This window comes from Motacilla alba, chromosome 3 (assembly GCF_015832195.1).
Source record: "Motacilla alba alba isolate MOTALB_02 chromosome 3, Motacilla_alba_V1.0_pri, whole genome shotgun sequence".
Lineage (NCBI taxonomy): Eukaryota > Metazoa > Chordata > Aves > Passeriformes > Motacillidae > Motacilla > Motacilla alba.
Window position 1 is genome coordinate 102594056 of NC_052018.1, and position 25618 is coordinate 102619673.

Below are 25618 nucleotides of genomic sequence, written 5' to 3' on the forward strand. Positions count from 1 at the left end.
CCTCCTCAACACCCACCAGACACAGCACCCTCTGAAAAAACAAAAAATGCAGGGGTTGACAAAACCTGGGAATTCCCAAGAAAAATTATGACTTCATCAAGCCAGCAAAGAAACCTAATGGAAAAAAATCTAGAACAACTTGTATTTCAGTTCCCTTCCTTCTGCTTGGCTTACCAAAAAGCATTAGAAACATCACATTTGACAGAGCATTTGCATTTTAGCAAAGGAGGGAGAGCCATGTCGAGTTGTGTGCCAAACCAAGCTATTTTAGATCAGTTTGTTGGCCATTTATTCTTTCATTTCAACTTAAAGCCAAGTAAAAATGCATCTAGCATGAAAATAAATATAATTTCATATACCCAAGTTCCAGACCTTAAAATATCAGCTTTAAGTTTCCTAGTACCTCATTCAGGTAAGTTTGAAGAAGACCAGTGTTTCAATCCAGTTTCAAACCAACCAGAAACACTTGAGTTTTCAAATCCATAATTAAAATATTTAACCTTCACTGAAAATAAGGTGTAACCCAAACAGAGATGGACAAAAACCAGTTGCATTAATTAATCACTTAACCAGTAAGACATATAGCTATAGAGGTTCTCCAGCTCTGGCCAGATCATTACCCACTTTGGCCCTCCCCAAAATGTATGTCTTTCTTTGCCTTCTATTCTCTCTCAGCAGCCTTCCCACTGTGCTCCACAAGAAAATCAAGCTAGAGTCTTAATTTTTCTGAAAAAGACACCTCCAAATTGTTTACTGAGCATGTAGCATTCTAAAATATTTAACATTACCTTCAACTGTTTATTCAGAAAACACTTCTGCTGAAATGCCCACAGAAGTCAGCTAACCTGGGTTCATCCTGCAATAGTCTACAATAACTGGTACTCCATTTACCCGTGGACTTAAAAGAGCTGTACACTTCTATTGGCTTACATACACTTTGCTCTCTCATTTTTGTTAATATGCTCAGTTCTTTCTCATTATATGCAAGTACAAGCTATTACTTTAATTCATGTACTTCAAATTATAACTATTGAAAGGGTGAAGTAATTTAGGAAGAGTGACTGGAGTTGTCATGTTCATAAATCTCTTCAATACGGAAAACACATGCCTTATCTCTATGTTTATGTTCACCTTGTACCTTTATAACCTTTTCAAAAGCATGATTGCAGCCTTGGTCTTTTTACAACAGATTTTAATTAGAATTACTGATGAATTAATTAGAATTACTGTTCTACATGAAAGCAGTTTTAGTTTGCAGTCGCTATATGCTGGGTTATGTTTGCTTATGTATTTTATTTTTGGCCTTGGTGATGATTTCTACAGATCCTAACAGAAACAGATTTCAAACTCAATAATGGAGACAGAAATAAAATAACAGTGAGAGTGATGTGCCATGTGCTTCTGTTTGACCAAGTGCACCCATTTCATCAAGAGTTAACTCAAAGTGCTTACTAATGCAAATAATGCACTCACAGCATGAGCTGACTTCAGCAAGTGCTCACATGTAATGTTTACTTATGTGTACAGATAGCAAGAATTTGGTACTACAAAATGAACAATTACAAGATCAGTTTATGCAAGTATCATTTTCTCTTCAATATATGACCATCACTGTTATGTGTTACAGTCAAAATTACAGACTAAATTCTGGATGTCACTGTCAGAATTGCAACTGCAATTACTAGGGCAGTTTAAAGAGAAGTCCTCTTGTTATAATTTTGTGGTTTGTTTGGGGTTTTTTTTAATTATTATTTTTTGTCTGGACAGATTCTTCTTGTGAATCCAATAAAATGCAATACTATAATTCACAGCTGCAGTGCTAATGGCTAGAGAAATAGGAAACCATTAAGAGACAGCCTCTCTACTGCTGAAAGCTGCTAATAATTCCACTATTCCTCATTTTTATGACTTCATATTTTATGAATGATAATCTGTTCATTACATATTGCCATAAATATTTTGGTTTAGCAATGAAAACAGGCATCAATAAAGTATAAACCCTAGAAGCTTCTCTGCTAATTCTTCAGTGTCTCCTAATGTGTATCATGGTGCTATTTTCCCCTGGCCCCCCACACTGGGTAACTATGTGAACTATTATTTTTAGCTGGAAGAAGTTCATGCATAACTTATATCTGCAGCTATAAACCAGCTTTGTCAGATGCCTGAAATCATACTGAATCTGCCTCATTAATTTTCCCCCTGCTGTACAATATAGCCATCCAATATATTAATATTCCTACAGTTTACATAGTCTTGACCCAACAAAGCAATGAGAACACTGTAAATTCTGCATCTGAGCATTACTCATTGTACTGTGTGCTTTTACCTTCACTCAAGCTATTACAATCATAGGTGGATGTAATTGAAGGTACTTAAGAGTTGAGAACAAGCTATAAAACCCACTGAATTTTAAAAGCTATCTTAACCTATTTGGAAATAGTTTATTTTCAGCTTCATGGATCACAGGTCTCTGTTAGTTTGAAAATTCACAAGAAGTCCCAGAAATTTTTAATCACCTCTGCAACAATTTGAGACTGATGCCATTCCTTCCTCCTGGTACAATCAACTTCTATTAACCATTTTTTTGAATGACAACTCCTAGTTGTCAAAACAAACTTAGGTGAAATTTAAAAGCAGATTGCCAATTGGTTTGGTTAGGTTTATTTATTTTGGTTAGAACATATTACAGCTATAGCTCTCTTATTCCATTTGTGAACCGATTAAACCAATTTTCAAAATTACCTGGTAGCTTGGTACAAGCCAGGCTAGGTGTGTTTCCCAGAGGAAATTAGGAAAATGCAGCATAACTGCTGGGTTAGGACCAGTTTATGCAGGGATAATAAACTGGCATACAATTGTTGCTAAGCTCCAAAAAATCAACATAAAATAGTACTTAAATGTGAAAAATGTTGTGGGATTTCTGCTCTAATTAGTGTGCTGCTTTATCAGAAGAATATTTGGTAACCAAAAGTGAAGATTTTGCCACATTCTATTTCTATTTCATGGCATCTTCACAAGACTGTGTGTTCTGTAAGCACAATTAACTCAGATGTTTTGCTACTGATTTGACTCTGATGCTTCTCTATTCCTTCCATGTCAACAGTCTCCTCTCAAGATCCCCCACAGCCTCTCAAAAGTGTTACTTTTCTTGTTTCTCCAATTATATTCTTTTTTTTCCTCCCACTATATTCTGCCTTTCCCTGTCAATAAAAGACAGTAAATGCCTTCCCCAGGCTGGAGTTACACACAAACTGGCCAGAAGGTTCTGCTGCTGATTGATCATTCAGCTACTACCAAAAAGAACAGATCATATCTGAGTTTTCCTTGCCTTTCTCCCAGTGGGAGATGAACAGGTCTCCCTCCATTACTGAACTGCTGATTTTCACCAAAAGAAAAAGGAAGGGGAAAAACCCAAACAAACAAAACCCAAACCAAAAAAGAAAAGCAGGGATAAAAAGGCAAGAATTTAGTACCTTTGATAACTTAGGCATCTACTAATTTTTTCTAACACAGGGTTCAAATGTTGTTGGAGAAAAAATAGGATTGACTGGTGGACATGATGATTACAGACACAAATTTTCTTCAGAAATCAAGCTCCTTTCCTGGAAAATCCAAAACCTCCATCAGCCATAATGGACTTTTCAAACTACCATGATAATAAAAGGGCATTTCTGGACAAGGCACCAACCCCCTCAAACTAAAAAATACAGGAGAAAAATATAAATCTTACGGATAGAATTATAGGCAAACGTTACATTGTTTTTTCTTTTTCATTTACTATCCAGGTAGAACAGCCATATTTTATCTTGGCCAAGACAAACCTGTCACGGTTATCAAGATGCATTGTGCTGGTCATCTTCTGCCCAACCCTACATCTTGCCCAAGGCTCAGAACTAAGAGACAAACACAAAAACATGGGCTTAATTCCAGAAATTATTTTAAAGTAATAAAAAAAAAAAAGTTGCTGCCCTAGGGGCATTTAAATGAATAATAAAACTGTAACATTACTGAATTTATCTGGAGAGGTCAGCATTTCTGTTTGGGGCCTATGTTGTAAATCAAGCTACAAGTCAAGCAAAACAATAACCTGACATACTTTGCATTAATGTCTGATGGACAAAATAGTCCTCCTCAGCATTAGGTTCTTACATATGAGAGTAACAGCTTAGAAAGATACTCAAGTCCATGACAGATTTCCATTATGCAAGGTCCTACAGACAAACACACACCTGCACAGGCATAAATGGGAGCTACAGTAGTTCAAGCCCAAATACTCGAGGATGAGATAAATCAGAAAACAACAAACCCCCAAAACAACAAACCCCCCCCCAAAAAAAACCCCAAACTTAAACAGCCCCCCTAAAAAAAATCCAAATACAGTCTTTGATTTACACATTGCTCAAGTGACTGCTGAAAACCAGGAAAGCAAAGCTCATCACTTGCATTGCAAGAACAAACAGTTTAGGTCTGATTGTTAAAGAAAATTGTATGCACGAGTGTAAAATTTTCCTATTTATGACCCAGCATTGCTCTAAAATCATGCAACAGCAGTAATGGACAAAAGTCCCTCCACAGCAATAACCCTGTAACATTTTTTTCCCTACCAGTGACAATATTTTGGTTTAATGTTCTACAAGTATTATTCTCATTACAAGTGCCTTTTAAAAAGTATGTCTAAAGATGATCAGCATTTCCAGTAAATCCAAAATGCAAGCTTGGAATATTTGGCCATTAAAATGCTGCTAAAAATTGCAAGGAACAATTCAAAATTCAGAGAAAACTTGGCAAGTAAAGCTATTTATTTTTTTAGGAACTGGGGGCAAAAAGGGTCCTTGAGTCTTCCAGGTAGGTCACACACACAAGAGAATTTGACCTTGTCCACTTGTTGTTGTTGTTTTTACAGGGCTGTTTGATGTACAACTTTCTTTTGGTAGCAGCTTGGCTTAATTAAAAACAAACAACATGACTTTAGGTTGTTAATGGTGTTTGGGGCAATAAACTGTATATAGACAAAGAAAAGCATGCCAATATTTTCAGTTCAGGAACTTCCAGAAATAAACACCCTTTAAAAATTTAAGCTCTAGCTCATGCTTTGGTTTGGGGTAAATATCAGATGTTGAATGTTTTTCCAAAAAAACATGCTAGAGAATTCAAGACCAGAGTGCTGAAGTCTCCATGCCAGGGCATGTACTCCACACTTATTCCACACTCCTTTTTCCCACCACCAGTGTGGCAGAGAGCCTCTGAATAGTGCCAGAGTCTGCTCCCTATCAGCTAATATTAACTAGAGCCAAGTATAACATTAAATTTTTACTTTTTGGAAACCTTACCCTGTGCCCACAGCTATTTGAAATAGCCAGCAGATGTCAAGACTAGAAAAAGTAGTTCTGGGGGAGGGATCTAGAGGGAAGTTAATTCAGAGCTCTATCTTTGGGGTATAGGACAAATGACTGGTTTGACTTTTTTTAAAATTATTTTTAATTTCTGAGTGACATCTTACTCCCCTATTCCAAATAGTCTTCAAGAGATTAAATTATTCTCTTCCTTCTAAAAGCATCCTTAACCATTATGATTGATGTTTCCAGCAGAATTCCTTGGTGATCTCACCATAATACTAGGTATTGAGTCTTCATTAAAATTTTGGAAATAAAAAAAAAAAAATCATCTATATAAAAATAAACCACCCAACCAAAACCAACCTTTTTGGAAAAGAGCTTAGTAGAGGTTTGATGGCAACCATAACAGAGATACAATCATCAGTGATACTTAAAGAATTAAATCAGAGAGGCACTGAACCTTGACATAAATAATCAAATGAACATGAATATTTCTACAGAGGTATAGCAGAGGGAGCCATTGGTAGCTACAACTTAAAAAGATGATTCCTCAGTATGTGCAATTTAAGGGAGGAAAAAGCCCAATGACAACAGGCATAACCTTCAATTATGACAGGACAGTACAATGAAGTTGGTTTTATCTCTTACACTACATTATGTGTTCTAGAAAACAGCAGAACTCACATTTAGCATCCTTCCTATAGACTTGAAGGAAATCATACTCTTTATGGGGACATTGCATATCTTTGTGTATTTTTTAGTCCACAGCCTGTGTGATGTTCACAGCAACCCTGCACACTGTTCCCACCATAGATAAAGCTAGGCCATGGTGGCACCTCCTTGGGGATGAGCCATCCCTTCATCCCTTCCTGAATGTGGAACACTGGAGTGCACGGCACATTTCACACTGCTGAACACCCCAAAAGGGGTGGAGAAGAGCCATGACTACCTTTGCTTAGCTTACAAGAACAGAGCTCTCAAAGGAGCAGCTTTTGGGATCCACTGCTTCAAGCACAATCACTTAAACCTCTCCAAGATTCACAAAACCTTGATGGAGCTGAGCTCCTGCTCCAGTCTTTTACTGCAAGAACCCCAAACTCTCCCTTCACACCATACTCACAGTAGGTCCTACCAATTCCTTCTGACATCACCCAAGAGGAACCAAGAAACTTCAACTTTCTCTCACAACAGACAAAACATGACCCACCCTTTAAACAGGCTGCCAATTATGCTCCTGTTGGTTCTGAGCCAGAAATGTTTTCAGTTTAGGGGAAGGACAGCTTCATAACTACCCACACCACCCAGGAGTATTGCTCCCATCATTTTGATATAACTGGTTGAATAAAGTTTAAAGTTTCTGGGAAATAGCCAAGAAAACATGCATGAAGTCACAATTACTTCAACAAAAGAAATTAAAAATAGGATGCTGCCTTTATAAACTCTTTGCATGGGGTAGAAATGCTAGAGCATTAAACAAATCAGGGCTGGCAGTGCAATAAGCTTGGGTAAGAAACAGTGTTAATTAAACCTGTTAAGGATCAGAATGAAAGCTGGAATCTCTCCAGTTCCAACCCCAAAGCTGCACTGATAGGTTATCTACTGTCTTTGTTGTGCCCTTGCCTAGATCAAATTATCTTTTAGCTTTTCTATTGAATGAAGAGAAGGAGTTTAGCTCTCTGAAGAAAAAAAGTGTAAGAAATACCTCTAAGCTGCAGATGATCTGGGAGAGCTAACCTATGACACAGAGCTCATTCCACATTGTTGCTCTGAACTTCTGAGGATTCAAAAAGGATTTTTCACATTGGAAGCAAGTTAATAGAGTTGGAAATAAGTTTCAGGGATGTGATAAAGTTAATTCCCCACCTGTCCACTCCTTGTCATATATCCCCAGATTTACCAACAGCTGAGTCCAGGAGCTGGGGCAGGGGGGGACAGAGCATTATATGGCAGTGATCAGGAGTGGAGGAGCCACAGTGAGGGATTTGACAGCAATCACTGATCAACACAACAGTCACCTGTCTATTCTGACATACTGGGAAAACATGGTAGTGTTTTGTTTTTCTTTCCCCCACCTCAACTGGAAAGTAAAAAAATTAAATAAAATTAAAAGACTAAACCAAGCATGCTTATAGGAACCCTGTCAAGGTGGCTTTTTGAAAGTTTATGCATTGTTTCACGCTTGCATCTACTGGCTTTCTCTTCTAAACAGAAAAGGAAGGAAATATGTTGACTAAATGCTGTCCCTCCCATGTTAATAAAAAAAATAACCATTCCGTTACATCCTCCCGATGAGCTCATGACTGAATTTTTTTTTTTTTAATTTATCTCTAGAACATCAGTTTACTTGTGTCACTGCTTCGATTTATGTACAATGTGTTAAAAAGAGAGTAAAATTTGCATGGAAGACACCACTAAGTATTACATGAACTAAATGGAAATCTCTTCCCCATTGAGAACTTTTTAACTAGGGTAATGAAATTTTTATCAGGTCGTAACTTAGAAGATTAGAAGACTGGTAGCACATTACTCTAAAAATCAAATCTGATTAATGTTTAATTGTAGCAATGTGCAGAGGTATTAATTAGGTGTACTTTCTATGACTCATAAATAGCTATTAGAGCAAAAACAAGAATAATTTGAAGATTTGCATGAAGACAATGGTATACTTGAGTAGTAAATTATAATTAAATTGAATGGACTTTATGTAAAATAATAGAAATTGTCATCCAATATAATAATTTTGATGTGTAATGCAGATATAACAAATTTTCCAGCAATCACGTCTGACACCTTTTCCTCAGGATATTTTTTTGTGCAGAACTCACAGGTGTGAATTAAAAATTCATTTGTGCCTTCCCATGAGATCCACAGGGCAAGTTTTAAAACCCATTTCCCTCATTTGGTTGGTATTGCACCACTGAAGCATCCATGCAAGCTTTGTTTAAAAGGGGGACACAGGTAGGACTCCTGATTTATATATTCAAATAAGTGTTGCAACTAAACTTGAAACTCTGAACCCTTGCATTTTGTTTTTGTCTTTTAACAAGCGATCCTCAAAGTCACACAGGGGTTATAAATCTTGTTTCAGACCTGCATTTCTCCAGAGAGACACTTTTCTGGTGCATTTGTTACAGAGACGGAGCCCAGGAATATTTTCACAGCTCATTCTCCTTCCTACAGTCTTGCAGAACCATTTTTCTCTGCATTAGCTGTCCTGTAAGATATAGCTTACACTGCATTCCTTAAAATACCACTTCTACTAATAATAAATAAGCACCTACTGTTCATGATCTTGCAGAAAATGTTGAAAAAGTCACCAAGAGCCACCAACACTCGAAATATATCAAATGAATCCAAGATTTGTGCTTTTTTTATGCCAACATAAACTTCAGATATCTGCTTTTGGAATGAACTAAATTTTCTAAATGCATTTTAACTAAAACAATTGAAATTGGAATTAGTTTCTACCGAACAGATGTGGAACAGTACCAGAATGTAAAACAAATACATAATCTTCTGCCTAATGAAGAAAAAAAAGGCAAAAACCACAAAACTCATCCTATGTCTTTTACTTGTAAAGTATATCTTATAATTAAATTTCTGTCATTATTTTAAAACCCTAAATTCATAATCAAAGAGAAGGTAATCAAATGGTTAAGATTTAAAATTTTCATTCAAAAAAAAGCAAACAGGGCAGTGATGTAACACCAAAGAAACTTCTTGCCACTTTTATTTTCATTTAATAATAAGATTAGTAACTAAAATCAAGGAGCAGCATGTTGATCAGGATTACCTCTCTCTAATGCTAGAACCATTTTTTTTTTCCTGTTGCCATGCAGTAAAAAAATCTTTATGTGGCAGGTCTGCAATGTGAAATTGAAAAGTTTACATTTCTTGAAGGCTCAAAATACACAAGCTTTGCATGACAGATTTCTATTATGCACTGAGTACCTGCTCCACTAGAAATATCTTGGAAGTGAGAATAGAATGAAACAAATTTGGCACAGTCTTCATCAAAAGAGTATTTTGAATTTTCAAGAAACATAATTATTACTGCCAACAACACTTATTTATTTTCTATTATTCAGAGAATGTGAGGCGAGGAAAAAGTGACCAAAATGTTTTGCCTCAAGAGCAATGTGAGTTTTCCCCATTTACACTTATGTCAAATACCCTCTTAATTGCATGACAACCAATAGAAACCCAACCCAACAACTTAGCTCTCTAACTTTGCAGCCTTGAAATACTTACAGCAGGAATTCATTTTGTGCAGGAAATAGAATGGGGACTTGCAGCAGGTTTGTAAAAGGCTACTTATTTTTAAACCATTAAATTATCTTTTAAAAACATCTTTCATTCTAATGTATTAATTTTGGTTACAATTATTGGCTGTCTTTTTTTTTTTGAGTTTTATAACAAGTGATTGATACAGAGAAGTATTATGTTGCCCACGTTAATAAATCAAGCAACTAGGAGACAGAATTCAGATTTAAAGGTAGCTAGAATTACTAATAAAAATTTTGTAAACTCCTTTCATAGCTAGAAAAATATCCACTACAACATGTAAGAGAAGGTGTCACCTAATTGCTCTGTCTTTCCCATCACTATAGTGCTTAATCATCATGTCCCTGGTCCACATCTCCAGGCACATTCAATCATGCTAAAATGTGATAAATTCAGCAGTATTAATGGATTTAGAAAAGCTTTTGACCTTTGGAAATGTATGTTGTGTTCTAGGAATCGTGGATGTGCCATGTTTCATGTTAAGAGCGGATGCACCATGACATTTTTCCTTTAATCTGTCCCTAATGCTGGGCAACTCTTGCAGTGTTCTAAAAGTTTCTTGCCTCCTGCACTTCTAAGTTATTCTAGAACCAACAGTTAGGAATCCTTTCTGTTTATTTTAACAAAATATGAAATAGGCCTCCATACTGAATTTTTGATTAAAAACCTTTCAGAAAATTGTTACTATATGGATCTTGATTTAAGAAAAAGCAAGCAACAGCAATCACAATTGTAATGATCATAAAAAAAGACCATTTTATCATCAATATGTAGAAGATGTGCTTTCACAAAAATTGACTAGGAAACTTTTTTGTTGATATATTTATTAAAAAAGAAAATTTTCAAAACCCTCTCCTTCCTGGTGCACAGCAAGAAAAATAAACCTTGTACATTTCTAAAAGCAAAGAATGAAAGATTCAGTTACCAAGGTGAGTCAAAAGTTGACTTCTGGAGCCACAGTGTGGGAGTCTGGATCAGGTCCCAGTCTGAGCTCCCTTTGCATTCTGCCTGGTACATTCTGTCACTATCCTGAAAGTTTTCTATGTTCTGGTTTCCATTAAGAAATGAGACTGGGGAAAAAAAAAATCACTTTTCCAGCTTACAGAGCACTACTGCCTAGATCAGACCCCTGGTGCTTGTCTTGCTGCAGCCAGTTCCTGGCAGTGAACAGGAGCTCACAGACAGTAAATGGGTAACCCTTGATTTGCCTCTGCAAGGTTCAGGTTAACCTGAGATCAAAACAACAAGTTTGAAATCCCATAAAGTTTTCCCTAAGAGTGGTGTATGTGCTTAAGATTGGGAGGAAGAAGAAACAAGGAAAAGAAAGAAATCTGAGCATCCCAACCAGGAAATTTATAAAAACGCCAGCTGAATACCAGCAGAAAATCCTGCTATCTGCCTAAAAATCAGCCCTAAGTGTCAAAGTCCTTTTTGCTTTTACCTCCTCAATAGGAACAAGAGGACAAGCACTACCTTTTATCTTGATACCATAATTTAGCATCCCTCAGAATCCTTCAGGCCCAAAAGGAAGCACAGCAAAAGTGGGCTGCAGGGAAGGCTCCACCACCTTCTCCATCTCCTGAAGAGATTTCATGATTATTCTGCTTTCTCCACACCTACTTTTCAACTAACCTGCCACAGGTTAGTAATGTGCCTGTGATGAGGAACTCTCTTGCAATCTGGTCCTTAAAACAAATTAGAAAATACTCCAAACCAGTAAGCTTTCTAAATCTTTCCTGATGTACAAATCAAGCTTGGCAATACTTTCAAAAAAATGCTAACAATGTTAGGAATGGTTGTGATAATCCTATCAGTGGTACATGTGTGGGAGAATATGATTCATGCAAAACCATTTCCCAGTCTTGATTCTTCATGTTACTGTACATTACAGGAAAAAGGCAGCACAAAACTCTCAAATATTGTCAGTGAGAAAAGGAAGGACTGTAGGGAACCAATTAGGTTTGCCAGTAAACCAGAAGTGCCTGTGACTGCCGCCTCTGAGGGTCAAAAGTAATAAATTCCATGCACCACTATCCTGATATTACCCCTGTAACAGGGAATAGTGAAGATTAATATCATAATTAGAAATGCTGAACAATATCTCCATTACAAGACAGATAAAGTGGCAATCCTGACAGTCACAGCAACAAATTTATTCATTGTTTTTCTTCCAACTGAATGAAAGGATGTACATTATCAGTCTGGACAACTTCTAATATTTTGGGTCAATGAAGCAAATCCACGACCTACCTTTGTGACTGCAGAAGTGCAAAATAAGCTGGTGAAGCTGCATGGCACAGCTTGAGGGAGAAGGAAGTTAGACAGGGTGACTAAAGGAGGGTGCTGCAGAGGAAACCCCAGAGCAGAGTCATCTGACACCAGCGCACACAGAGAATTGATATTTAGAGCCAGAGAAAAATGCCAAAGAGAAAAAAACCTCTCCCATGCTTAAAGCAGACTGAGCTTTTATAATAGAAGCCTGAAGTTGTGACAATTCTTAATAGCCAAAGGACTTTTTATAATCAACATTCGACTAAAATCATTAGAAAGCTGCATCACAACTAGTCAGCAATTTTAATAAACTAGAAAGTTTACATTAGAAATTAAACAGGAAAGATAATCCTCCATGACTCGCGAGTGATTTTTATCTTTTAAATAAACTTCATGCACTATTGTGAGACAAGAAACCTTAAAAGACATTTCACACAGCTGCACAGCTAGGTCTGCAGCCAGTGAACTGGCCAAATAGCTCAAAAAGCTGCAAAATAAATTCACCCCAATTGCACGTTATTTTCTCAATATAACCAAATGTGTTTTGCTCAGCAATCTATTTAGCCCATTGGGGTTATTTTGGATTTCTACCAGGATGGTTCAAATTACCTCACCACTCCCACACATCAACCAAAGCAAACACTTGCTAACATTTGAGAGGTGGGCGAGGAGGCAAACTTAGTTACATCACCGGCACCTTTCCCACAAGCTGACGAGGAGGCACATGCCAACAGTCAGTGAAGAACACAGCAACAGGCCTTTGCAGGGCTGGAGAGCAATTCCCAGCCTTACAGAGCCACATTTCTTTCCCACATTTAGCATCAAAGTAGTTCTCTAGTGTTAAAAAAGAGGGGATGTAGGTATGGCAGAGAGAAAGCAGGTTCTAGCTGGTGCTGCTGAACAGTCTTGGAGTTTGCTGCTGACACTATGACCAATGGATATTAAAAAAAAATGCTCAGCAGCAGCTCACTCACTCCCATTTCTGGGTCTTTAGGAACGACATCAGGGAACCTCAGTGTGGTTACATCCCAGCATTCCTCTTAGATCATTCCTGGACCCAAGCCTTCCAGTGAAAAACTGCAACATAAATGGCAGCGCGCAACCTAAGAAGAACCTGCTCTACCCACCCTTTGCTGGCAGCACTGAACACATCCAGGCTAACTTTAGCAAAAACACACAGCAGAAGTCTCCATGGCATTCCCAATACCGATCGGAATGGAGCCTGATCTCAAAAGCATAAATTATCAGGGCCTGCTTACAGAGCCAGCTTCACTGCTAGCCATCAAGCAGAAATTTTTTTCCAATAGCCAGTAGCATTGTTGCAATAAAGCCAGATATTTCTTACCTTATGCTGACAGACAGGAAACACAGATTAGCCACAGTTGTGATTGTTAATAACATATATATACTACATGTATGCTTTCATGACCAGTCACTCTGTCTTCTTTTTTATGAACAAAACAGAGCCCATTCCTTCATTTTCTTCTGGGGAATTAAATAAACTAGAGCATTCAAAAAACTAGAGTATATTGCTGATTCTTTTAGTAGCTGCCTTCTCTCCCTGCCTCCTTTTGAAAAGCCAAGTACTCAGAACTGGACATCCTTCTTCAGCTAAGATCCCAGCAGAACTGTGTGAACATCCAACTTTTCCTCCTCTGCCACCCCCTGTGTTGTCAATGCATCCCAGATTGATGCTTGTCTGTGTCTGCAGCAAATTGCAATCAGCTGTAACTTCCCAATCTTTTCTGTAGAACTACTTCTAGGCCACAATTATTCCTCATTTTATAGCTGTGCATTTGATTTTTCCATCTTAAGGTACAGGAATTGGCGCTTTCCTTTGTAGAAATTCATCTTCCTGATTTCGGATTATTTCTCCACTTTATCAAGCTCATTTTGAATTTTAATCAGTTCTCCACAGTGCTTGCAACCCCTGTCTCCCCTCCTCCCACACTAGCACAGCTTGGTGTCATCATGTACCACACTACAGCTGTGACAAGGAGACATGCTGGTGGTTTTTTTGAGTTTGAATATGCAGTGAAAAGCAAGAGGAAAGAAAAGAAAATCAATGCTTTAAGAACGTCAATAGTTTAAATAGCCAGCAAAATATTCAAAAAGTAGATTAGGAATAAAACCCCAGAAATCTTAAATATCTTCCAAAGGAGGATCTCAGCTGAGCGCTAAGTTGTGACAAGTTTTTAGCTCTGGGGAAGGCATTGCCCATTAATTTAGCCCTTGGCAGCACCTATCTTTAATTATATAACCACGTCAATAAAGAAATATAACCAAGGGAGAGTCTGTGTTTATTTATGGACCAGGCAATATGTGGTGGAAAACATGAGTTTTGCAGCACTTTCAGTCTTATTCCCATATTAATTATATTATTCTTATATGTTTCCTGGAAAGAAATACCCAAATCATGTAGCCATGGTTTCATTATCTCGACATTATCCACTGATCTTTTAGAATGTATTTACAGCAGTGCCATCTTCTTTTAGCCTCAGAGTACATACTCAGGTGTTTTTGTAGGCAAGCAATTAAAAGACTGAAAAGTCTTACAAAATGTTCCTCTGTATTGTTCCATGGAGAGCAAATCTAGAAGCACCAAACAACTGCAGCATCCCATGGCGCTATTACAGCCAAGAGTTACTGCTCACTGTGCAAAGTGACTTGCAGATGTATACACAAAATCTTGCAATTAAAAGAAAATAAAAATCCTCAAATGGGAAGTCACCTCCAAAACCCCTCACAGTTGCTATCCTACAAGCAGTCCATGCGTATGTGTATATGCTTCCTACTAAAACCCAACTCCTTTCAGACCAAGGGTGGGCAATTTGACATTAAACATTCCTTATATGAGCTTAATTAGGAATTTCATAGCACATTACTAACACGTCAAAGCCCCGTTTGCTTTGGAACAACCAGCAGAGAATTCCCTTGCCTTTCCCTGTTTGCTGAGTAGCAAATCAAAACACTACAAAGACCTGGGATTTCAGGGAAGGCTCTCTGGGAAGGAAATAAACCAAAACCAACTTGTCAAATGGGACTCCCTGCTGCTGCCTACCATGTGGTGCTCTAGTGAGCTGCATCTGTTCAGCTATTTAACATCGTGGTGAGCATGATACCGACAGCAGTGGCATTATCAAATATGCTGAGTGGCTATTAAGGCTCTCTAGAATAATCTTTCCACTTTTTATTTTGGTTGGTAGACGTTACTGTAAAGTAGCTTCATGTATGAAAATGCTCTTTGTGCTTGTCCCTAAACAAGAAGGTACTTCTACAACTGACAGCCTTAAAAATTCCCTCTGCTATGCCAGGGAAACACTGAGTACTTTTGCTGCAGGAGCTCTCCACTGTTCCCTGGAATTCACTGGGTCAGAGAAAAAAGCCCCATATGGGGAACAAGGACATTCATGGGGTTTCACGACAGACAGGAAGAAGGCAGTCTGATGCATTCTGTTTGTAGGCAGTAAGTTGCAAGTCCAGCAAGAGGGAGGGCTGAACTAAAAATAAGAGATTCTGCACCCAAAGTGGAACATGATAGCTGCTGTAATGCTTCATCCTCATCCTTCAATCCAGAGGCCTGGGATGAAGAAGAGTACCTGACCCAAAGGCAGAATAATAGAAGGAAGAAACCCCAGTCCTGTAGCTGGGAAAAGCTGGCAGCTTTTCTAGCCCACAAAGAATGTGTAATGCTGCAGCAGCAAGTGTGATTTACATCTCCCTGAGGGAACATCTGGACTTACATTTCACCCTTGACTGAGCATAGATCATCACCTACAAATTCCAAAACAAGAAGTTAAAGCCACGTTAGCAGCTTCATGCTGCCGCACTGAAGGCTTGGGGATAATTTCACGGAGAACTGGCAAAACTGAAGGGCTGTGTCTTTCCCTTGTGCCTCAGCAGCCCTTATTCAACGTAAGCTAGGTAATTATGGAAAGGCAGGAAATGCATGAGTCAGTTCCTTCAGCTAATCCACCCTCTGAAGCATTAGCATGTTTCGGTGCAAATGGGCTTTCACAAACAGCGAGATATTTAAGCCTCTCCAAACACTTAACAGGGAAACTCACCTGTTGTTAGTGGGATTGTTACATTAAACATAAGCCACCAGAACACAGAACATTGACAGTATCAGTTCATTAAATCTTTATCCTGTCTATTATTGTTGCAGGAACTCCTCTGAGTGGTAGGATCTAAGCAAAAAAAAAAAAAAAAAAAAAAAAAAAAAAAAAGGCAGCCCACTGTCAAGTGGGAAGAATCACTGCTGGATTCAAAGAAAAGGCAGAAAAGGCAAATATTGTACACCTGTGGTTGTTGCTGGGAGAGAAAGCAATAGGCTGCTCAGTGATCCACCAGCAGTGCAGATGCACTGATGTCAAGGGTGTCAGGGTAAGAGAGACAGTGATTAAAGAGCATAGGCAAGTAAGTGAAAAGAAGATGAAGATACAACTGGCAGCCAGGGTTTCAGAAAACACAATTAAATTTCCTGCTCTGGCTATGTTCCTGAATAAGCCTGGTGCAATTAGCTAGTGCCAAAGACTACAAAAAATATGTTAATTGGATGTAAGGTAGGCGCCAAGCCCTGTGTGTCCAGTTCCACCCTCCCCTACACCCACCCGGTGATTTTACTCCAGTTTCTCCTCACTGATACAGTGGTGTAAGGAAACAGAGAAAAGCTCAAGACCATGAAACAATCTAGAAGGAGAAAGCAAACTAGCATTAAATATGAAGTTTTCAATTTGGTGATGACACTGAGGCTTCACAGAGCAAAACCTGAATTAAGTAAGTGGTCTAATTAACTAATTGTGAGTTACAATTAAGGTAGTATCTCACAAGACCAGAATAGTATTAAGATGAGCTTTTCTTATTTGCACAAAGTGATTAACTACATCAGCAATATTTACTTAAACAAATGACTGAATGAAAGCAGAAGGCTCTGTAAAATTGCTTCTGCACCTCACCTTCCACCAGTAGTTTTCTGGTCGGATGCATACCCTGCTCAAACTTATATTTCTGCAATATTTTCAAACAAATTGATAGTGGAAGTGATGGGATGAGGATTACTTAAAGTTAGGATCAGAATCTGTTCAGGTCACCAGCAGCACTTTTGCATCAATAAGCAAACCACTGTCACTAGTATTAAAAATAATATTGTTCATACTGCATATCCACTGAAAAACCACTACACTGGTTCTTTGAGCTGCTGTGCACACTTCATCCTGATCCTCACTTATGGCTCATAAATTCAAAAGACAGGGAGTTAACAGGCCAGATATTGGATTTTGGCTTTTATTTGTAGGAAACAAAACCTGATCTCTCCTGTGCAAACCTGGCCCTTCTTCAGTGGGTCAACAGCAGTATGAGAGCCACTGTCCCTTGTCCAAGCTGCCATTAGGAGCTGAAAGCATAGTCTACGATATGCTGAACATGATGTCATTGCTCCAGTCTGTCAGGTTTTTTTTTGTTTTTTTTTTTCCCAAACCACATACTGTCATCCCAAAGTGCCTGAAACCTGTGTCCAGCCTGCACTGTCAAGGCTTCTGACACACTGGGTACACGTTCCTTCCACTTGGTGTTGAGCCAGGCATGCTCAGCAGGGAGGAGGGAGTACAAATCTTCTTGTGCTTCTCTAAAATTAGACAAGAACTAGGCAGGAATAAGCTTGGAAATATCATCAGGGCTGACTCTTACATATAACAAACTGTATATGCTTATTTTATATATATATATATATATATATTTATATAAACACATAATATAGATACTAGTATATCTATGTCTAAATATAATAAGCAGAATATTACCTCCATAGAATAAGTGGACAAAAGTAGCCTGCTCTTGGATTTCACTCTCAGTCATCCAGAGCTCTCATTCTCCAAATAATGACAATAATTTCCTATATTTCAGTTCCTTCTTCATTTGGATGATCAGCCAGGTTATAGTGAACACCTCAACGGATCTGCTAGTTCAAATAGTCAAGTATCCTTTTAATCTTAATAAAGTTGCTAAAACGCCTGCTAAATTTTTCATCGGTGCTTTTTATACATGGCAATGTTCTGGGAGAGTTGGTGCCAAGTTTTTAAAATATCTGCAACCTTCATACAGAAGGATGTTGGCTAGTAGCCAACACCAGGAATTTTGGATTACAAATATGTGATTAGGTTGTGATGGATCTAAAACATCAATGAGAGGAGATAGAATTAACTAGGAAAGGTAGGAGGCAATATGGTCAATTTTTTTATCTGTACATTATAAACTAATTCCTGTGTCCTCCTTTCTGAAGCCAGAAATTTGTTATTCATAGTAAAAAGCCTTGACACCAAAGGATACGCCTCCTAAGTCTGGCCACATGCTTATTTGCTTTGCTGTTGCTGCTTTTTTTTTAATTAAGCAGAACTTATCAATGGTTCTCATCAAGAAGTTCTTCCATGTTAGTATACCATACAGTCACCACCTGAGGTGACTCCCCTGTTCCTTCCTATGCCTTATATCACGAGAAAGAAAAGGATGTGATTCCTGAGACCCCTGGATGTTTGCCACTTGTTTCACTGGGATTTACTAGAACTGCTGAATTTACACAACACATGAATTTGTGTTCGAGGACATGGCAGAAGAACAAGCTGGGGAACAAGGGAAAGGGAAAAGAAAGAAATAATCCCTGAAAATATGACTGGATGTAATCCATAGAGTACTTCAGAGCTTTAAAAGTGACAATGTAAAAAATTAGAGGAGCTTTATGAGGAGGTCATGAGCCTCTTCAAGTTTGTGCTAATTAAATATGCTTGGTCTTGTGCTTGCTTTTCCAAATTGGTCCACTTGAATTCTTAAAAACGCAGAGTTTTTGTTATTAATATAACACGACCCACACCAGACCCCTTCTATTCCTAATCTTGGTGCCTTTTTAAGCTCAGAAAGAAAATTCAGTTCCATATTTATGTTCTGTCCTCGTGCCAGATCTAAGGTTCCATTTGTGCACAGTTTGCAACAATAAAGTCATAGGAGGACTTGCCATCAAATTCAGTACCAAAGTTCTGGATCTTAAACAGTTCTGCCAACAGATGGATTCAATTTCCAGTGTAATTTTGAGATATGTGGGATCAGAAGGGAATTTAGAATCCACTACCTAATCTGTACAATAACATCATACAACACCACGGCCAAAATGCAATTCTTTCCATATTGTTTTCAGCTGGTTCTGATATATGTAGGCCCACCAAAAGTGTTTTAAAGATCTACCCACCTTCAGCCAGGCTTTACACCTTTTCTAGAAGGAAACACTTGAGGAGGTTCATCATTGTTGAGGGCTATTGTGCCACTGACACAGTACTTTAGCTGGGAAGTTGGGTCCTACTGGATGTGCAATTTTCTCTGGTCAAGGAGCTGGCAGGTGGTGACCCCATTACACAGCATGCTCTTTTGGGAAGGAAGCTTGTATTCTCCCAAAAGCACAAAAGGAGCAGGATGCATAATGGAGTCATTGGCTGAATAGGGGGAAGCGAGAATTTCCATTTTATCCCAAGATAGAGGAAGAAAATGAGAGGAGCTGCCTCCCTCAAGCACATTTCTAGGCTGAGGAACGAGGCTGGGAGGTCATCCCTACCACACTGGTATACTGGACCTTCCACAAAACATCAGGGTTTCTCCTTTCAGTGCTCTGTGATAGCAGTAAGAGTCAAACTGCTTAATTACATCAGCTGTACAAATTCCATTCATGTTTTTCATACAGTAAGGTATCAGTCTGTTCTGTGCCAGAATTAGCACATTTCCATAACCTTCCCTCAGCAATTTGGCCTGTTTATGACAAGAACAGACCACTGTTGCTCAATGTGCAATAACAGATTGTGCAGAGTATTTGAGACGAGGCATTAACAAATTGCTTATATAATAAAAGCCCTTTTATTATAAGCCCTATATAATAAAAAACCTTTTCAGAGCTTTTTAAATCTTTGTCTATGCTGATACAAAAGAATAGCTTAACTGCATGGTTTCAAGGCATGACTTGACCATCTCAATGATGCATTTATTTTCTTTCCTACAAAGTTAGATCTTTAACCTGATCAGTGAGGTAAATGATTGCTGCATTTAGTACAAATTCCCTAGATTAATTCATTGCTCCCGTTCTAATTAACTTAATGTTTGTGTGCATTGAATTGCATTCTCACCTACCTGTCTAGTTCCATAAATGAGTCTTCTTTGATTGCACTGCTTTTTTTTTTATTCAAACCCACAAGCAAGTCTGGAAATGCTTCTTCCATAGTAATTCTTTTTTCAGTTTAAAGGTTAATATATAGTCTGGTTGCTAAGATTTTTGTTCCCCAAAGAAAACAATCACTGTCCATAATAGTTAAACTTCCTACAGCATTTTACATTTGCATATATAATTGAAGAAAGAAATCACAAATAAATATTGCATCTATAAGCATAATAAAGAAATATCAAATAAAAACAGAATGCTGAATTAGATAAAATCAGTCTTACGAAGTTTTCTTGTACTTCAAGGTAGCAGAATATTAAAAAACACAACTCTGATAAATGTAATGGTCTAAAGCCTTTCCAGAGCTCCAAAGTGATCCCTGATGCCCACTTAGCTGCTATGATGATGACCTGGTTTTCAGAGGTGCTGACTACACTCAGCTTCCATTGACTTTAGCCACTGTTGTGCATGTTCAGCACTTGCAAAATATCAGATTTCTGAAAACTAGGTCTGTCCTTTTTTTTTTTTTTTAAGACTCTCTTCCTGGATGTGAATAATTCAATTTTACACTCATTACTATTTCATGAATATACAAGCCTTCCCAAATCTTTGTTTTCCATAGGTATGAATATAGTAAGGAATTCTAGAATTCAATGATGATTATTAGAAGAAATCATATTCTAGAAATATTATTTTTTAAATATTATTAAACCCTTCCCAGGAAAATTAATTAGCTCCAATACAAACCACTAAAATCAAAGGTATTTGTATCATCAATCTCACTGAAAGTACATGCAGCTCTCTAGGAATTGATCCAAATACAACCAAGTCAATAAAGATCAATTGACTTTCCATTAGACATTAAGCTCAGGACATGCGAAGTATTCAAAAGAGAATAACAAATGCATTTATCATAAAATATTGCAGTTCTTTCCCTGGTACACTCAAACACAGAACTCTGCTCCTCACTTGAGTTTTTCTCCTTCTGTTCACTTGAGGGAAGGTCATTATACTTGCATAAGTTAAAACTATCCATATTTTATGGATATGTACAATAAAGTCTAACAGAGTCAGCTATTAAAAGCCTGGTGTAGCAGAGTTCTGCATATGTATAACTAAGAGACAAAGGGAGGGGAGTAAGAAATAATACTCATTTTAAGTTTGCTGAAAGTTAAAAAAAATAAAATTTAAAAATGCCATTTCTGCAATATATATTTTAATATATGTAGTATGTTAATATTTGGGACAAAGAACATGAACTGAGTGAACTCTTCAAACGAGTATGGACTCACTATCCAAAACTCTATTTTCTGTAAGACATACAATCTTTCCGCTCCCATGACTGTTCACCTCAGTCATTAATTGTAACTGTGAAGGCCTCACAAACACATCTTGGAAGGCTAAGGATAATATTGATTAATCCATCATGCCAGTAATGCTACATCTTCACAGTATTTCAGGTTAATTGTGTTGTGCCTTGCATATATTGATGCCATCTGTTTTACCCATACCCAGCTTTTTCAGGTAATGTGTTAGCAGATCTTTTGAAGCAGTTTTCCATACTTTAATACTGTGATGATAATCTTATTGGTTAGCATTTCCCCTAAAATATTTTTTCCTAGTGACATGAAATATGATGAAAAAAAAATATCTACTACCATCTAACCCTGAGCTTTATTTCTTTTTATTTTGATGTGTTTTCTATAGCCTAACTATAGACAGACTGTCAGTGTCTCTCACTGGAATCACAGGGCATTTCGCCCCACTTTCCTCCCAGAGAGGGTTAGGATAACATTCAAAACATTGCCACACCTGCCTTATTCCTTATTTTAGACCTCCTAATGTTTCCTATGAGAATGATCATCAGCACTTCACATAATTCAGCAGGTCCACACCTGAAAATGAGATTAATTAATACATTCTCACCCTGCTTGAGTTAGGAGAAGTGATCAGTTCTCCTTAAGTAGTTCATGTGCCCTAGGCTGGGTGTCTTCTCTGGAATGCCAAAGCTTTATACTTTTAAATGCTCTGCTGGCCTTATGCTCCATACAAACTTCTTGTTCTTAACTTAAAAATCAGCTATCACCATAAAAAGAACTACTTTGTGCTCTGCAAATACTTTGATTTTCAAACAAACCACACAGACAAAGAGGACACAGAAACTGCTGATTCTTTCCATCAGGCATAAAAAAATGTTACCTTTTGTTATAAAGTCTTTCATTTTAACAATGAAAGATGAAAACATGGTATAATTTACATATTTTTATAATGGCTGAAGTCTGTTGATGGAAATCCTTCACAAACAGAGCAAATACCCCTTGTGCAACACAGGAGAATTAGTTTCCTATGCTACCAGTGTTGACAGAAAGAGCAATTTAACAGGACTTCTTAACCCTTAGTCTTTGTCTAACTTCACTTTATTCCTCAACATAGGAATGCTAAAAATTCAAAGTAGCAACAGCACAGTGCCTGTGGAAGACAATGACATTCATATGTTTGTACACTTTGCTTTCTAATGAGGTGGGATAACAGGGTAGGAAGAGAAGAAAAGTGGAGGTAGGAACAGGAATCACTGGCAGAATTACCTAAGGGCACTAAAAGTCAGACAAAAAGTTAAGGGCTGGAGTGCACATGGTGATTAATTGAACACTGCATGAAAAGCTGCTGCCTTTTTCCATGTGACATGGAGATGGATGCAGACCATGTCATGAAAAGAAGAAAAAAAGGAAGCTTGCAGTAATTATCAGAGCTACTTGTCCTTCATTTATGCATCAACAGGAGAGGAAGTGGCAGTAGACTTTTAGGTAAGATATCTATTTCCTCTTGAACCAAATCTCCCAGCAGAGACAGTACAGGAGCCCACTTCCATCTGAGAAGTCAAATGATTGAAATGAAAGCTAATTGCTGCAGCTCTGGATGACTATAACATTTTAAAACCCCTTTCCTGAAGTACTGTGTTGCGTAGGAATCATAAACACAAACAGTCCTTTATATTTATGCTGCCACAGTACCGGTGGAATTTTCTAATAAACTTTCTTGGAATGTAATATATTTGCACTGGAACTGTTAAGTGTCTGGTAGCAATGCAGACTATACATTTTTTAAAATGTTCTCGTAACAGTGGTTATTTGGAGAGGTTAAATGATTAAATAAATATGTTCCTAACCTAACACCAAAAGTGTGGTTCAGATGATCAAGCAGCAATTTTCAAAATCAGAATTTGTTACAAGCTTCATTTCATTATTAGGTTTACATTGTCTTTAAGTAAACAGAATAATAAAGAGGGCAAGCACACACTAAAGTACCATAATCTAACTTGTAATTTCCTCTTCCATTTCTAGAATGAAGAAAGTTAAGAGCAAGCTACCTCAAAGCTCTCAAGCACCCTCCCCAACATGCTAGTGAGGGCTATAATCTAATTTTTTTTTTAAAGCAATAGTTCAAGGGCAGCTTTTTTTGCCACTACACACAGGTGAGTTATTCATGCAGAGTGCATCTCCAGGTACACAGGCACTTTTTGCTCATGCATATTCACAGTGAATGGCTACATGCGAAACAACATGCAGAATTAAACACTTCCCTCCTTCTAGTTTTATCTCCTTCCACTACCCATAGCATGTTTCTGGTTGTTTAATAGATAAGACACTCCTAGTGGCATCTACACGTTGGTGAAAGAAGGAAGTTTTGAATGACAAACCCCTCCTGGTTTTTCATTACAGCTGGTTTAACACAGTAGCTGCCAATATGGAAACATTTAGATCCAATTAACTATTTTTCAAATATAACACATGTGTAGACCTCCCTGTTTCTATGTTCTCTTCATTTTTAGAACTGTGATATCTCACAATGTCTTTCTGAGCTAAAATGGATCCCAGGTAAAATTCTCAGAAGTATCTGCAGCTCAAGTGACTTAATAATGAGATATATGGTCTTTGGTGTCAAAAGTGCTTTTGAAAATACTGCCTTTCAACTTCCCTTTGAATATTATCCTTATTTGAATTAGATTCTGGGAAATTATATCCCAATAGTTTTCCAAGCTTTATCTATCACTGACAACTGTTATAAAAGTCCTTGCCAAATGTCTTAGGATTTCAGGTCAATCCCTCAGTGTCTCCACTCTGGGGACAGACTACTCTGAAGCTGCTCTCAGAGGTCAAACCTCATTCCAGTGAAATTTCACACAGTTACCATTTTGCTCTGAAGCAGAACAGGCTTCAGGGAGGTTCCCAAAGTCCCTTGCAAAGGCAGTAGGGGGAGGCCAAAATCACCTCACAGAGCAGGATGATAAAAGGCTTTGCTACTTCACAGAAATTTCAAAAGAACCACTAAAGTAGAATTTACCATTTTCCCCTTCCCTATTAAGCTGGTAGTGTTTCTGACTGCAGAAAACTCTCAATTGTTTTTTTGTTTTTTTTTTACCATCTTTTGCTACAGCATGGGTATAAAAAAGTTATTTGAGAAAAAAATAATTGAAAACTACAAACATTTATGAGCAGGCAATAATTTTTCATCTCCAACTCATCATTAATGAACATAATGTTTGCTTTAAAACAGAAATATCATGGCTAGATGGAAGAGCAAACAAATATTATAGTTTTGATAGATTTCAGGTGTAGTAAAATTACAAGGAAAACATTCCTTTGTATGCTATTGAACAAGAAAAAAACTGTAAGAAGTAGGTAACTCTATTGATCACAAAGGATGGGTTTGCTCTGAGATTACAAGTAAAGAGGTAAATTATAATAAGGCACCTGGTGTTTGCAAAGCAAATATTTAAATGTTATCTAGCAACACAATACTTGCCTTGAAATATGGAGGCTCTCAGTTTTTCTGGCACCTGGGAGAAGTTGCTTTGTTCACATTTTCAAACTAAGACTGCACAATACCAGCCAACTACTTCATCCATGTGATTCAATGTACGATAAGGTATAGACAACCTCTGAATTTTATTTAAGGTTTTCTTTCTTTCTTTATTTACTCAAGCCAGTAAATGAATAAAAAATCACCTTTGTCCACAATGTAAGAGTGCCTTTGCAGAAAAAGGAGTCTGGGAAGATTGAATACCATAATCCCATCTAATTTTGAAAATGATCACAACTGAATGTTTTCTGAGGGTAAAAGTGTAATTGGTTATAGATCAATAAGTAACTTCATTCAAAAGGAACTCAACTCTTCCTGAAAGTAGAGACATTCTCAAATAAAAAGCAAACAAACACATTAACAAAGTTCAGACTAATCTAAGCAACAAAATTTTATACTGCTCTAGTTATGTTTTTCTCAATTGATCATTTATTTATGATGCCATAAAACTCCATATGCTTTCAATTTTGATTGCTAGTTCCTTGCTTTAAGGCAGCTGAAATTACTTTCTAAGACTTCCTAGCCTAACAGTCTTCCTGCTTAAGATTTACCATCACAAAAGAACGGTGAAATCAGAGGACAAATTCTAATAATAACAAAAAGCACAGTCAGCTGTGATACACTGCAATTCCACTATTAGATTCTAGATTAAATCCCCCAGGATAAACATACCTTC

The 25618-nt window shown here is 37.5% G+C and overlaps 1 protein-coding gene across 35 annotated transcripts in view; it reads right to left on the reverse strand.

Moving 5' to 3' along the window:
* Window positions 1–25618, reverse strand: part of NRXN1 (neurexin 1) — a 673398-nt gene that overhangs the window by 184563 nt on the left and 463217 nt on the right. The gene's annotated exons all lie outside the window — the stretch shown is intronic.